This window comes from Dendropsophus ebraccatus, chromosome 15, assembly GCF_027789765.1.
Source record: "Dendropsophus ebraccatus isolate aDenEbr1 chromosome 15, aDenEbr1.pat, whole genome shotgun sequence".
Taxonomy (NCBI): Eukaryota; Metazoa; Chordata; class Amphibia; order Anura; family Hylidae; genus Dendropsophus; species Dendropsophus ebraccatus.
In genome coordinates this window covers 47,665,099-47,676,015 of record NC_091468.1, presented here as the reverse complement: position 1 = coordinate 47,676,015, position 10,917 = coordinate 47,665,099, and the positions used below count along the sequence as shown (strand labels likewise).

General features: G+C 47.8%; 1 long non-coding RNA gene across 1 annotated transcript; it reads left to right on the top strand.

Moving 5' to 3' along the window:
• Positions 1-214: 214 nt before the first annotated feature.
• On the top strand, positions 215-2,230 carry LOC138774188 (uncharacterized). Its single transcript, XR_011360259.1, has 2 exons — positions 215-549; positions 1,135-2,230. It is a non-coding gene; the product is annotated as an uncharacterized lncRNA (long non-coding RNA).
• Positions 2,231-10,917: the final 8,687 nt, after the last annotated feature.

Sequence of the window (10,917 nt, the reverse complement as noted above, 5' to 3'; positions counted from 1 at the left end):
TCACATGTTATTTATATACACATTCTCCGATCCCCTGTGGAGCCGTATACCATCAGATTGTTATAGTGGCTGTCATGTGACCAGGGGTTGTATAACATTAGATTGTTATAGTGGCTGTCATGTGACCAGGGGTTGTATACTATCAGATTGTTATAGTGGGTGTCATGTGACCAGGGATTGTATACCATCAGATTGTTATAGTGGGTGTCATGTGACCAGGGATTGCTGCTGGCCCAGAGACATTTATAAAACACACAACTTTTTTAAAAGTCATGATTTTTCTTCATACAAGTATCCATCCAGGTCGCTGTATAAATGATAGGAAAGATGACAGGACATGAGGCCGCACCCCTTCACAATAAGCCCCACCCACTCTGCCTATATTATAATCTATTGAACTCTGCCTTAGTATTATACACCTACTACACAGAGCAGATGTGGCAGTTATGATGACATCACAGATCACATGATCACATGGCGCTCAGTGTAAACAACTGTAACCTGGTAACCTGGAGTCAGTGGAGCCGGACAGCTGGAAGAGGAGGCCGGGTATGTAGCTCCTCCCTAATAACACATTGTATAGCCAGGAGGGGGAGGGGGGGATTACAATTACACTATTTATGCCCAAACAGTCTCACTAAATACACTTGATCAGCTATTATGGTGGTGAGGGGGAGGGGGGGGGGGGCTGCTGCCTCTACAGGACATGTGTGGTATTACAGGGCCCCCTGACAAATGGCTGACTATATAGTATACAGCTTATAGAGAGGATGAGGTGTGTCACAGGCGGGGCCCCTCTATAATAGCCTTATATAGGACATATGGGCAGAGGTGGTCAAGTTGGGACAATTTTATGAGGCCTCATTGTTGGGGAGTTTTCCCCATAATGTTTTGTTCACATTTTGTAATATAAATCTAGTAAGAAAATTGCTATTATTCTCTGTTGTCAGCCCTTTATGGTCCTATTGGATTAGGGGGTGACCAGGAACAATATACTACATGACATCATGTGACATCACAATGCTTATACCATAGACACCAGATGACATCACAATGCTTATACCATAGACACCAGATGACATCACAATGCTTATACCATAGACACCAGATGACATCACAATGCTTATACCATAGACACCAGATGACATCACAGTAGAACCAGTCTGAACCTGAAGCATCTTTCCTCACTTGGCAGATTGAAGAGGAAGAGTCCGGACCTGGAGCTGGGGCCCCTGCACACGTCCTGGAGCTGAGGTAAGTGCACAGAGAAATCCACAAGATGTCCACCTTCCGGATATCATTGTGGATTTCCCACTCATTGTGCTGTGGATTTTACCTGCACAGATTCGCTGGTATAATCCACACTGTCTGTCCGGTATACATTGTAGTGTATGGTCAACTTTAGTAGCAGAATATGTATTGTATATTAGAGTGTAAGCTACTAAGCCGACCATACACACTGAATAGCTGTCAGATGAACGTTCTTTCAGCCGGCAGCTATCACCCTCATTCACTAAGTTCACATGGATGCTCAACTTGGCTGAGTGTTCATGTGTTCTGAATGGGGAGAGGAGAGGTAAGCAGCTACCAGATTCATCTGGTGGTGGCTTATCACCCTGAGAACAACAGGATCAGGCAGTTAAAAATCCAACATGCCTGATCCTTCACTTTCTCAATATTATCTGTAAGGGGGGAGTCCGGAATCCTCCATACACATTAGACAGTCGGTCAGTTGTGCCATAATCTAATGTGTATTAGGAGCAGGGTATCTGTTGTGTGTTAGATTGTAAGCTCCTAGGAGCAGGGTATGTATATTAGAGTGTAAGCTCTTAGGAGCAGGGCATGTACTGTATATTAGAGTGTAAGCTCTTAGGAGCAGGACATGTACTGTATACTTTGTATATGTTGATTTCATGTATCTCTTTCTCTTCTCCATATACAGCAATATGCAGCAGGCCAGATGGGATCCAGGGAGATATCCGATCGCCACTTGTGGGGTCAGGAAGGAATTTTTTCCCCCCCTGAGGTATAACTCTCCGGGGGGTTTCTTCGCCTTCCTCTGGATATTTTGGGCCAGTGGCTCTTAGTTCAGGTCAGTGACTGCGGCGAGTTCTGTGGTCCGCACCAGACCTGACCTGAGAGTCACTGTCACCATGTTTAGTGTAATAAAGGCCGGTAATGTTTTATTACAATGTTGCATTAAAAAAATAAATAAAAGAATTGTAAAACATCTATTGTGTCCTGTGTGTTTTATCTGGTGATCAGGATGAGAGGGATCAATGTTCCGGAACTAGATGTAAACATGGCTGCTCATCCAGTGTATAATAAAATGTATTCTCTCTTAAACACACGGACTAGGGTCATGGGGGGTGGGAGGATGGCACAGGGGTGGGCAGGTGAGGCGAAAGGGCGGAGGAACGGTCTAAGGGGGCAAAGAGAGGCAGGGGACCACTAGCAGCACAGAGGGTGCTGCTATCAGGATCTTCCTGCAAACACTATGCCACCAACCAGGGGCGTAGCTAATGTCTCCTGGGCCCTGGTGCGAGAGGCCAACTTGGGCCCCCCCCCCTCCTTTCACGACCAAGTGATGCTATTGTTGTGTGTGTGTGTGTATATATATATATATATATATATATATATATTACACAGTGGTGCCTTGGATTATGAGCATAATTCGTTCCAGGACCGTGCTTGTAATCCAAATCCACTCTTAAACCAAAGCAAATTTTCCTATAAGAAATCATGTAAATGCAGACAGTTGGTTCCACACCCCAAATATATTTATTATTCTGTACTGTACAGTAATGGAGAGGATGGGAAACACAAGGGCTGACAGAGACTGCAGGGAGCATGAAGGAATGAGCAGGACAGATGTGGGCACATACATGCAGCACTCTCTGTCCGGGGAGAGAGGGGTTACAGCTATGGAGAGATTACCCCCCCCCCCACAGTCCTGTCCCCTGATGTAAGCCCCAGCCTGAAGGGGATCTGCTATGATTTGGAAGGTGTTTAGAGTACAGTGCTGTAGACCCCGCTATGCAGGCCATGCCCCTTCTCCACTCGCGCTCCCACCCAATACAGGAAGTTCTTAAACCAAAGCAATGCTCTTAAACCAAGTCACAATTTTGAAAAACTGTGAGCTCTTAAACCAAAACGCTCTTAAACGAAGTTACTCTTAAACCAAGGTACCACTGTATATATATATATATATATATATATATACACACACACACACACCAAGACAGATATTACCTATTACCGCCATACTGTTACCGACCAAATCCTGTATACTGAGACCAATATTACCAGTAATACCAGTATATAGGGAGGAAACATTACTGCCACACCACAACCACTACCATCACCACCATATTGTTACTGACCAAATCCAGTACACTAAATCACCTCATCCAGTCATATAGAGGTGGCCCCAGCTCTACACAGGTTCTATACACCATATACATTACTGTGCAGTTATATCAGGTGACTCACAGGAGACGTTTTTTCTGATCGGAGTTCTTTCCTTTTCATCTTCTTCTCCATCCGTCCTAGGCCGTTATGAGAACTTCTCCGAGCCACGAATCCACAGAATCTGCCAGACAGACATATTAGTCTCCTCACTCTGTCACCATCCTCATCTCTCTACACACTGCACATCTGTACTGTCCCCTTTACACCCTCATTTAGTGGGTAGCCTGACTCTATGTGACCTCCTAATAATACCCCCCTCTGTGTATTCCCTCTCCCCCTATGTTGCCCCCCCAAATAGATGCCCCCCTCTACCCCCTCCCTTATAGATGGCCCCCTCTACCCCCTCCCTTATAGATGGCCCCCTCTACCCCCTCCCTTATAGATGGCCCCCTCTCTCCTCACCCTCCCTTATGGATGGTCCCCTCTCCCCCCACCCTCCCTTATGAATGGCCCCCTCTCCCCCCACCCTCCCTTATAGATGGTCCCCTCTCCCCCCCCCTCCCTTATAGATGGTCCCCTTCCCCCCTCCTCCCTTATAGATGGTCCCCTTTCCCCCCCTCCCTTATAGATGGTCCCCTTTCCCCCCCTCCCTTATAGATGGTCCCCTTTCCCCCCCTTTATAGATGGTCCCCTTCCTCCCTCCCTTATAGATGGTCCCCTTTCCCCCCCTCCCTTATAGATGGTCCCCTTTCCACCCCTTTATAGATGGTCCCCTTCCTCCCTCTCTTATAGATGGTCCCCTTTCCCCCCCCACCCTCATAGATGCCCCCCTCCTTTCCCCCCACCCTCATAGATGGCCCCTCTTTCCCCCCCACCCTCATAGATGGCCCCCCTCTTTCCCCCCACCCTCATAGATGGCCCCCCTCTTTCCCCCCACCCTCATAAATGCCCCCCTCCTTCCCCCCACCCTCATAGATGGTCCCTCTTTCCCCCCACCCTCATAGATGGCCCCCTCTTTCCCCCCACCCTCATAGATGGCCCCCTCCTTTCCCCCCACCCTCATAGATGGCCCCCTCCTTCCCCCCACCCTCATAAATGCCCCCCTCCTTCCCCCCACCCTCATAGATGGCCCCCCTCTTTCCCCCCACCCTCATAGATGGCCCCCTCTTTCCCCCCACCCTCATAGATGTCCCCCTCCTTCCCCCCACCCTCATAGATGGCCCCCTCCTTTCCCCCCACCCTCATAGATGCCCCCCTCCTTTTCCCCCACCCTCATAGATGCCCCCCTCCTTTCCCCCCACCCTCATAGATGGCCCCCCTCTTTCCCCCCACCCTCATAGATGGCCCCCCTCTTTCCCCCCACCCTCATAGATGGCCCCCCTCTTTCCCCCCACCCTCATAAATGCCCCCCTCCTTCCCCCCACCCGTACAGGCTGATAAAAAAACAAAACTTAACTCACCTGACATCGCGCTCCCACGTTGATCCTCACTCCTCCTGGTCTGTCCCCGGCTGCTGCGCGGCTGCCGGGGGTGTCGCGTCTTATCCCCGGCAGCGCGCGCCTCCCAGAACTCCCTGCGCGCCGGAAACAGGAAGTCAGGGCCCAAGGCGCGCAGGGAGTTCTGGGATGCGCGCGCTGCCGGGGGTAAGACGCGACACCCCCGGCAGCCGCGCAGAAGCCGGGGGAAAGACGGAGCCAGTCTCTTGTGACCGCAAGCAAAACAATGCTTGCGGTCACAAGAGTGATTGATCGGGGGGCCCCGCGGGCCCCCCTTGTGGCGGGCCCGGTCGCGGCGGCGACCCCCGCGACCACGGTGGCTACGCCACTGCCACCAACGGAGGAGGCAGCACAGGAGGCACAGGATAGCATGGGGGCACACACAAACAAAAGTTTTAAAAAACTTTTATTTTTTACAGAAAAAGATGTGCCCACTTGTTGCTGCTGCAGAGTCAGAACTCTCAGGGGATCAGCCAAGCAGCACACAGAGGGCACTGGCTGCACTATGCCCCCAACAAGGCTGGCACAGATGGAGGGGGGGACTTAAGCAGTGGGAGGGCACAGCAGAGAAAAGGACGGTGACAGGGGGAGGATGACAGGAGGGGCGGATGGCACAGCGGGAGGGCGGATAGTGCGGGGGGTGGATGACACAGGCAGCAAAGGGCAGCAGCACGGGGGCACACACGGGGGCTGCAGCACTCACATGGACCCTCTCTGCTCACCGATCCTGACAGAAAGCACTTGAGTAGAGAGGGTTCAATATTTTACATTGCCCGGATTGGCCGGTTAGTGGCATCCGGCCAATGCGGGTGATTGGGAACCTCCCCCCTCGCATAACTGTCTTTGGTGCTGTCTCGGACAGCACCAATCACGGTTTAATTCCGGGATACCATCCCAGAATGCATCGGTAATGCTGTGATCGGCTGGTCAGAATTGACAAGCCAATCACAGTGATCGTGGAGGCGGGGGTACGCGATTCCGCAGCTTTATGCAAGTAAAGGATGACTGCTGTAAGAAACAGCAGACATCTTTAATAAAAAAGGTGATTTTTAACCCCTGCAGCCGCGGAATGCCCTGGACGTACCTGTACGCCAAGGGTCGTCTGGTGACAGGTAACAATAGAAACACCTCCAGGATAGTCGCCGTTCTTTTTAATGTTTGGTTTGTCTTTTTTTTTTATATAAATTGTTTTAATATATATTCAATAAAGATCTAAAAAAATTTTGCTACGAAAAATCAGCATCTGTTTTCTTTTTTGGTTGTAAAATAAAACAAAATTTATCCGACTCGGTCAACGGCGTAAACGAAAAGCGGTAAGAAACGCCAAGATTGATGATTTTTTAAATAAAATTTTATATATATAAAAAAATAATGTGATCAATACGTCCGACACAAATATGATACTAACTAAAACTGAAGCTCATGGCACAAAAAATTATGCCCCTTATAAGAGTCACATATGCGCCATATTAATCACACCTATTTGCCAAAATAATAAAAAAAAGTTTTAATGTTAATAAAAACTGTAAAACATTAGAAAAGCTATGAAAACATGTATATCCATGTATTCAGACTGACCCATAGAATAAAGATAACATGTCAGTTTTGCAGTAAAATGTATTATGTAAACACCGAAGCCCCCAAAATTTGCTGAATTTAATTTTTTTCCCAATTTTACCCCATGAATGATATTTTGGAGATTTTGTCATAAATTTTATGGTAGATTAGAGAAGCCATTACAAAGTACGCTTATTTCTGAAAAACAAGGACTCACATGGCCATGTAGATGGAAATATAAAAGCGTTCTTTTATTTTATAGCTCTTAGAAGGCGAGGAGGAAAAAAAAAGAAAACTGGCGCAGTCATTGAGGCAATTTAAAGCTCTTACCTTAAAGAGTTAGGCCTTATTTACACGATCCGCGATCCACACTACAATGACCGGAGGATTCCAGCATAGATCCCCCCCTCCCCCCCCCCCCCCCCCCCCCCCCGCAGCAAAGACTACTGACTACTGACTTCTCACCTACCACCCCATGCTGGCCGGCTTACACACGCTCACCGGAAGTGGCCTGGGCTAGGCGGCCAGGAGAAGAAGGCAGCGTAGTCCACTCCACTTCTGGTGAACATGTGAGCCGGCCGCCACGGGGGAGTAGGTCAGTAATCAGACTAAGCTGACAGTAGTCAGGCGCTCCTGTCATCTGTGCTGCCAGTCGGTCGCAAAAAACTACAGACTTAATAAATGTCCCCTATACAATCCAGGCTCAGTCAGTGATTGGCAGAGTGGGCAGGTCCTGCTAGGACGCAGGGGCGGGCTAGGCCGATGGGTAGGGGGGCATGCGCCCTCCGGGCCGGTCCTCCGGCAGCACATCATTGGGCCGCACCGCAACTGACAGGTGGTGAAGGCTTCAGGGCAGCAGCTACTTACTGCCCTCTTCACTCTCGCCAGCAGCCGCCCCCTATACTTTTACTGTAGCCCATGAGGCTTTTCTAGTTAAAGGGGTTATCCAGCGCTACAAAAACATGGCCACTTTTCCCCCTTTCTTGTCTCCAGTTCAGGTGTGGTTTGCAATTAAGCTCCATTTACTTCAATGGAACTGATTTTGAAACCAAACCCAATCTGGTGACAAGACAGGGAGAAAAGTGTTCATGTTTTTGAAGCGCTGGATAACCCCTTAAAAAGCAAACTGCTCTGCCAGTCAACATTTTGGCTGTAGGCAGTATTCTATCCTCCAGCCACTAGAGGCCGCTCTCTCCTCCCAGCTGTCGCTCCTGCATCTGGCTAGAGGAGCCTGAAGATAGAGAAGCTGGTGTTCTGCAGCAAACCAGGTAATAACAATACAGGAGGAGACATACACAGGAGGTGCCATATATACAGGAGGAGACATACAAAGGAGGTGCCATATATACAGGAGGAGACATACACAGGAAGTGGCATATATATAGGAGGAGACATACACAGGAGGTGCCATATATACAGGAGGAGACATATATACAGGAGGTGGCATATATACAGGAGGAGACATATATACAGGAGGTGCCATATATACACGAGGAGACATATATACAGGAGGAGACATACACAGGAGGTGCCATATACACAGGAGGAGACATATATACAGGAGGTGGCATATATACAGGAGGAGACATATATACAGGAGGTGCCATATATACAGGAGGTGCCATATATATAGGAGGTACCATATATACAGGAGGAGACATATATACAGGAGAAGATCTACACAGGAGGTGCCATATATACAGGAGGAGACCTACACAGGAGGTACCATATACAGGAGGAGACATATATACAGGTGCAGATATACATAGGAGGTGAGACCAACACAGCAGTAAATAGAGGATACATATATACAGGAGTACATAGAGGATACATATAATTATGTGTGATTTTTGTTTTGTTTATTATTATTTTGTACTGATGGGGGTGCATACATGGGGGGGGGGGGAGTCTAAAGGGAGGAATGAACCATGGGCGAGAGGGGATTGCCAGCAACAGTGGTAAAAACTATGGTAAACATACAGAAACCCCTTTTTACCAGCATCCTGTATTGCAGACAGTACGATGGAGGTCACACAGCTTTCCCACCATCTTATACTCAGTATAATGAAGGTCACCCAGCTTTCCAGCATCTTATACTCAGTATAATGAAGGTCACCCAGCTTTCCAGCATCTTATACTCAGTATAATGGAGGTCACCCAGCTTTCCCACTATCTTGTAGTCAGTATGATGTAGGTCGCCCAGCTTTCCCACCATCTTGTAGTCAGTATGATGTAGGTCACCCAGCTTTCCCACCATCTTGTAGTCAGTATGATGTAGGTCACCCAGCTTTCCCACCATCTTGTAGTGATTATGATGGAGGTCATCCAGCTTTCCCACCATCTTATACTCAATGGCTAGTAGCCTCGGGGAGTTGCACAATTGGTTCCCTTTAAAGGAGCACTCCAGCCCTTACCTATTATTACTCTCCCCACATCTGTGCAGAATAGTAGAGAAAAAAAGGTAACAGGTGAGAGGCGGCGTCTCGTGTGATATCGTACAGTAAGGGAAAAGGAAGGTGAGGTAAGTAGGAGGCTCACCTTGTCGCCCCTTGGGCTTAATGCACATCACCCCTGAAATGGGGTACAGATGTAGAGTCCGAATGGTCCTGGTGCCAAAGACTGCAAGCTAGTATGGAGTAGCACGCCGGGATGCTCCCTGTGTGGGGGCCCATGTAAAATTGTAGGAAAGAAAAAATTGCCAAACTCCTTGGAAACACCAGCGCTGTCTTCACAAAGTCATGGGACCAAAGTTTTAGGTGAAACAAATAAAAAGTGTTTATTTCAGATAGCACAAATATAACGGGTTTCCAGAGCCTAAGCTCTCTTCATCAGATACAGTGCATGGGATACAGTAACAAACAGCAGATATAAATAGTTAGAAAAGGGCGCCAGCCCCGCCCACTTATGCAAATTAGTAAACAAAATACACTATTTTATTCATTCCTATAGGACAGAACAAAACAACACATGTGGTGATCCATAACATAGTACTGAGCTAGAGAATGCGGAGAACAAGCAGCATATCTTATTATTTGTAAGCAAACACATGCAGTGTGAGCTGCTTTGAATCCCCATAGAGCCGTGGCGAGGTACAAAGTGCTTGTGGTAGATGCTGGTGCGCTATCAGAGCCGGCTGCTGGGAGTGGGGTCACATGACTTTTGTTCTCTGCATTCTCTAGCTCAGTACTATGTTATGGACACTGAAGGAAGTATGGGAGGGGGTCAGTGGCGTAGCTACCAAAGAGGCAGGGTAGGCAGTTGCTATGGGGCCCATGCAGGAGGTGGGCCCGGGGGAGAAGGTAAGAGCGTGTGTCCTTCTGCTTAACCCCTTATGTACTGCAGTGTGTAAGAGGTGCAGGTGCAGAGGTCAGGGGTTATCAGTGCACCAGCAGTGAAGCAGAGGGCTTGTCTTGTCTTATATATATCTTCCCCCAGTATAACTTACTGTACCCTGTAGGTTTGATGCTGTGTACAGTGATACATATAAATAGCTGAGCACACCATAACATCTGCAGCATATGCAGTATGTGTGAACACACCCTGAAATGTGGAATAACCCCTTTAACTACAGAGATACAGCTGTGGTATACAGCCACACAATGACCTATAATCCTTGTGGACTATAGCTGCCACTCAGAATGTATTCACACAATGAACTTGTTACGTGTTTCCACTTCTCAACAGAGAGACCAGGCTGTTTAGCTCACAGAGCATTGTCTACACTGGATACAATTGTCTTCTCAGCCCGGAGCAGGACTAGTTATGTGCAGCTGTATAGGAGGGCTCTTATTCACTGACAGCAAACTAATATTTTGTAAATGATGAGAAAATGAAAGTTATAGAAGAGAGATCACATATTATTTATATACACATTCTCCGATCCCCTGTGGAGCCGTATACCATCAGATTGTTATAGTGGGTGACATGTGACCAGGGATTGTATACTATTACATTGTTATAGTGGGTGACATGTGACCAGGGATTGTATACCATCAGATTGTTATAGTGGGTGACATGTGACCAGGGGTTGTATACTATCAGATTGTTATAGTGGCTGACATGTGACCAGGGATTGTATACCATCAGATTGTTATAGTGGGTGTCATGTGACATGGGGTTGTATACCATCAGATTGTTATAGTGGGTGACATGTGACCAGGGGTTGTATACTATCAGATTGTTATAGTGGGTGACATGTGACCAGGGATGGTATACCATCAGATTGTTATAGTAGGTGTCATGTGACCAGGGATTGTATACCATCAAATTGTTATAGTGGGTGACATGTGACCAGGGATTGTATACCATCAGATTGTTATAGTGGGTGTCATGTGACCAGGGATTGTATACCATACCTCCCAACTTTTGCAAAGAGCAAAGAGGGACATGTGCACCGCGGTCCCCATAGCCACGCCCCCATAGCGACCCTACATAGCCACGCCCCATAGTGACC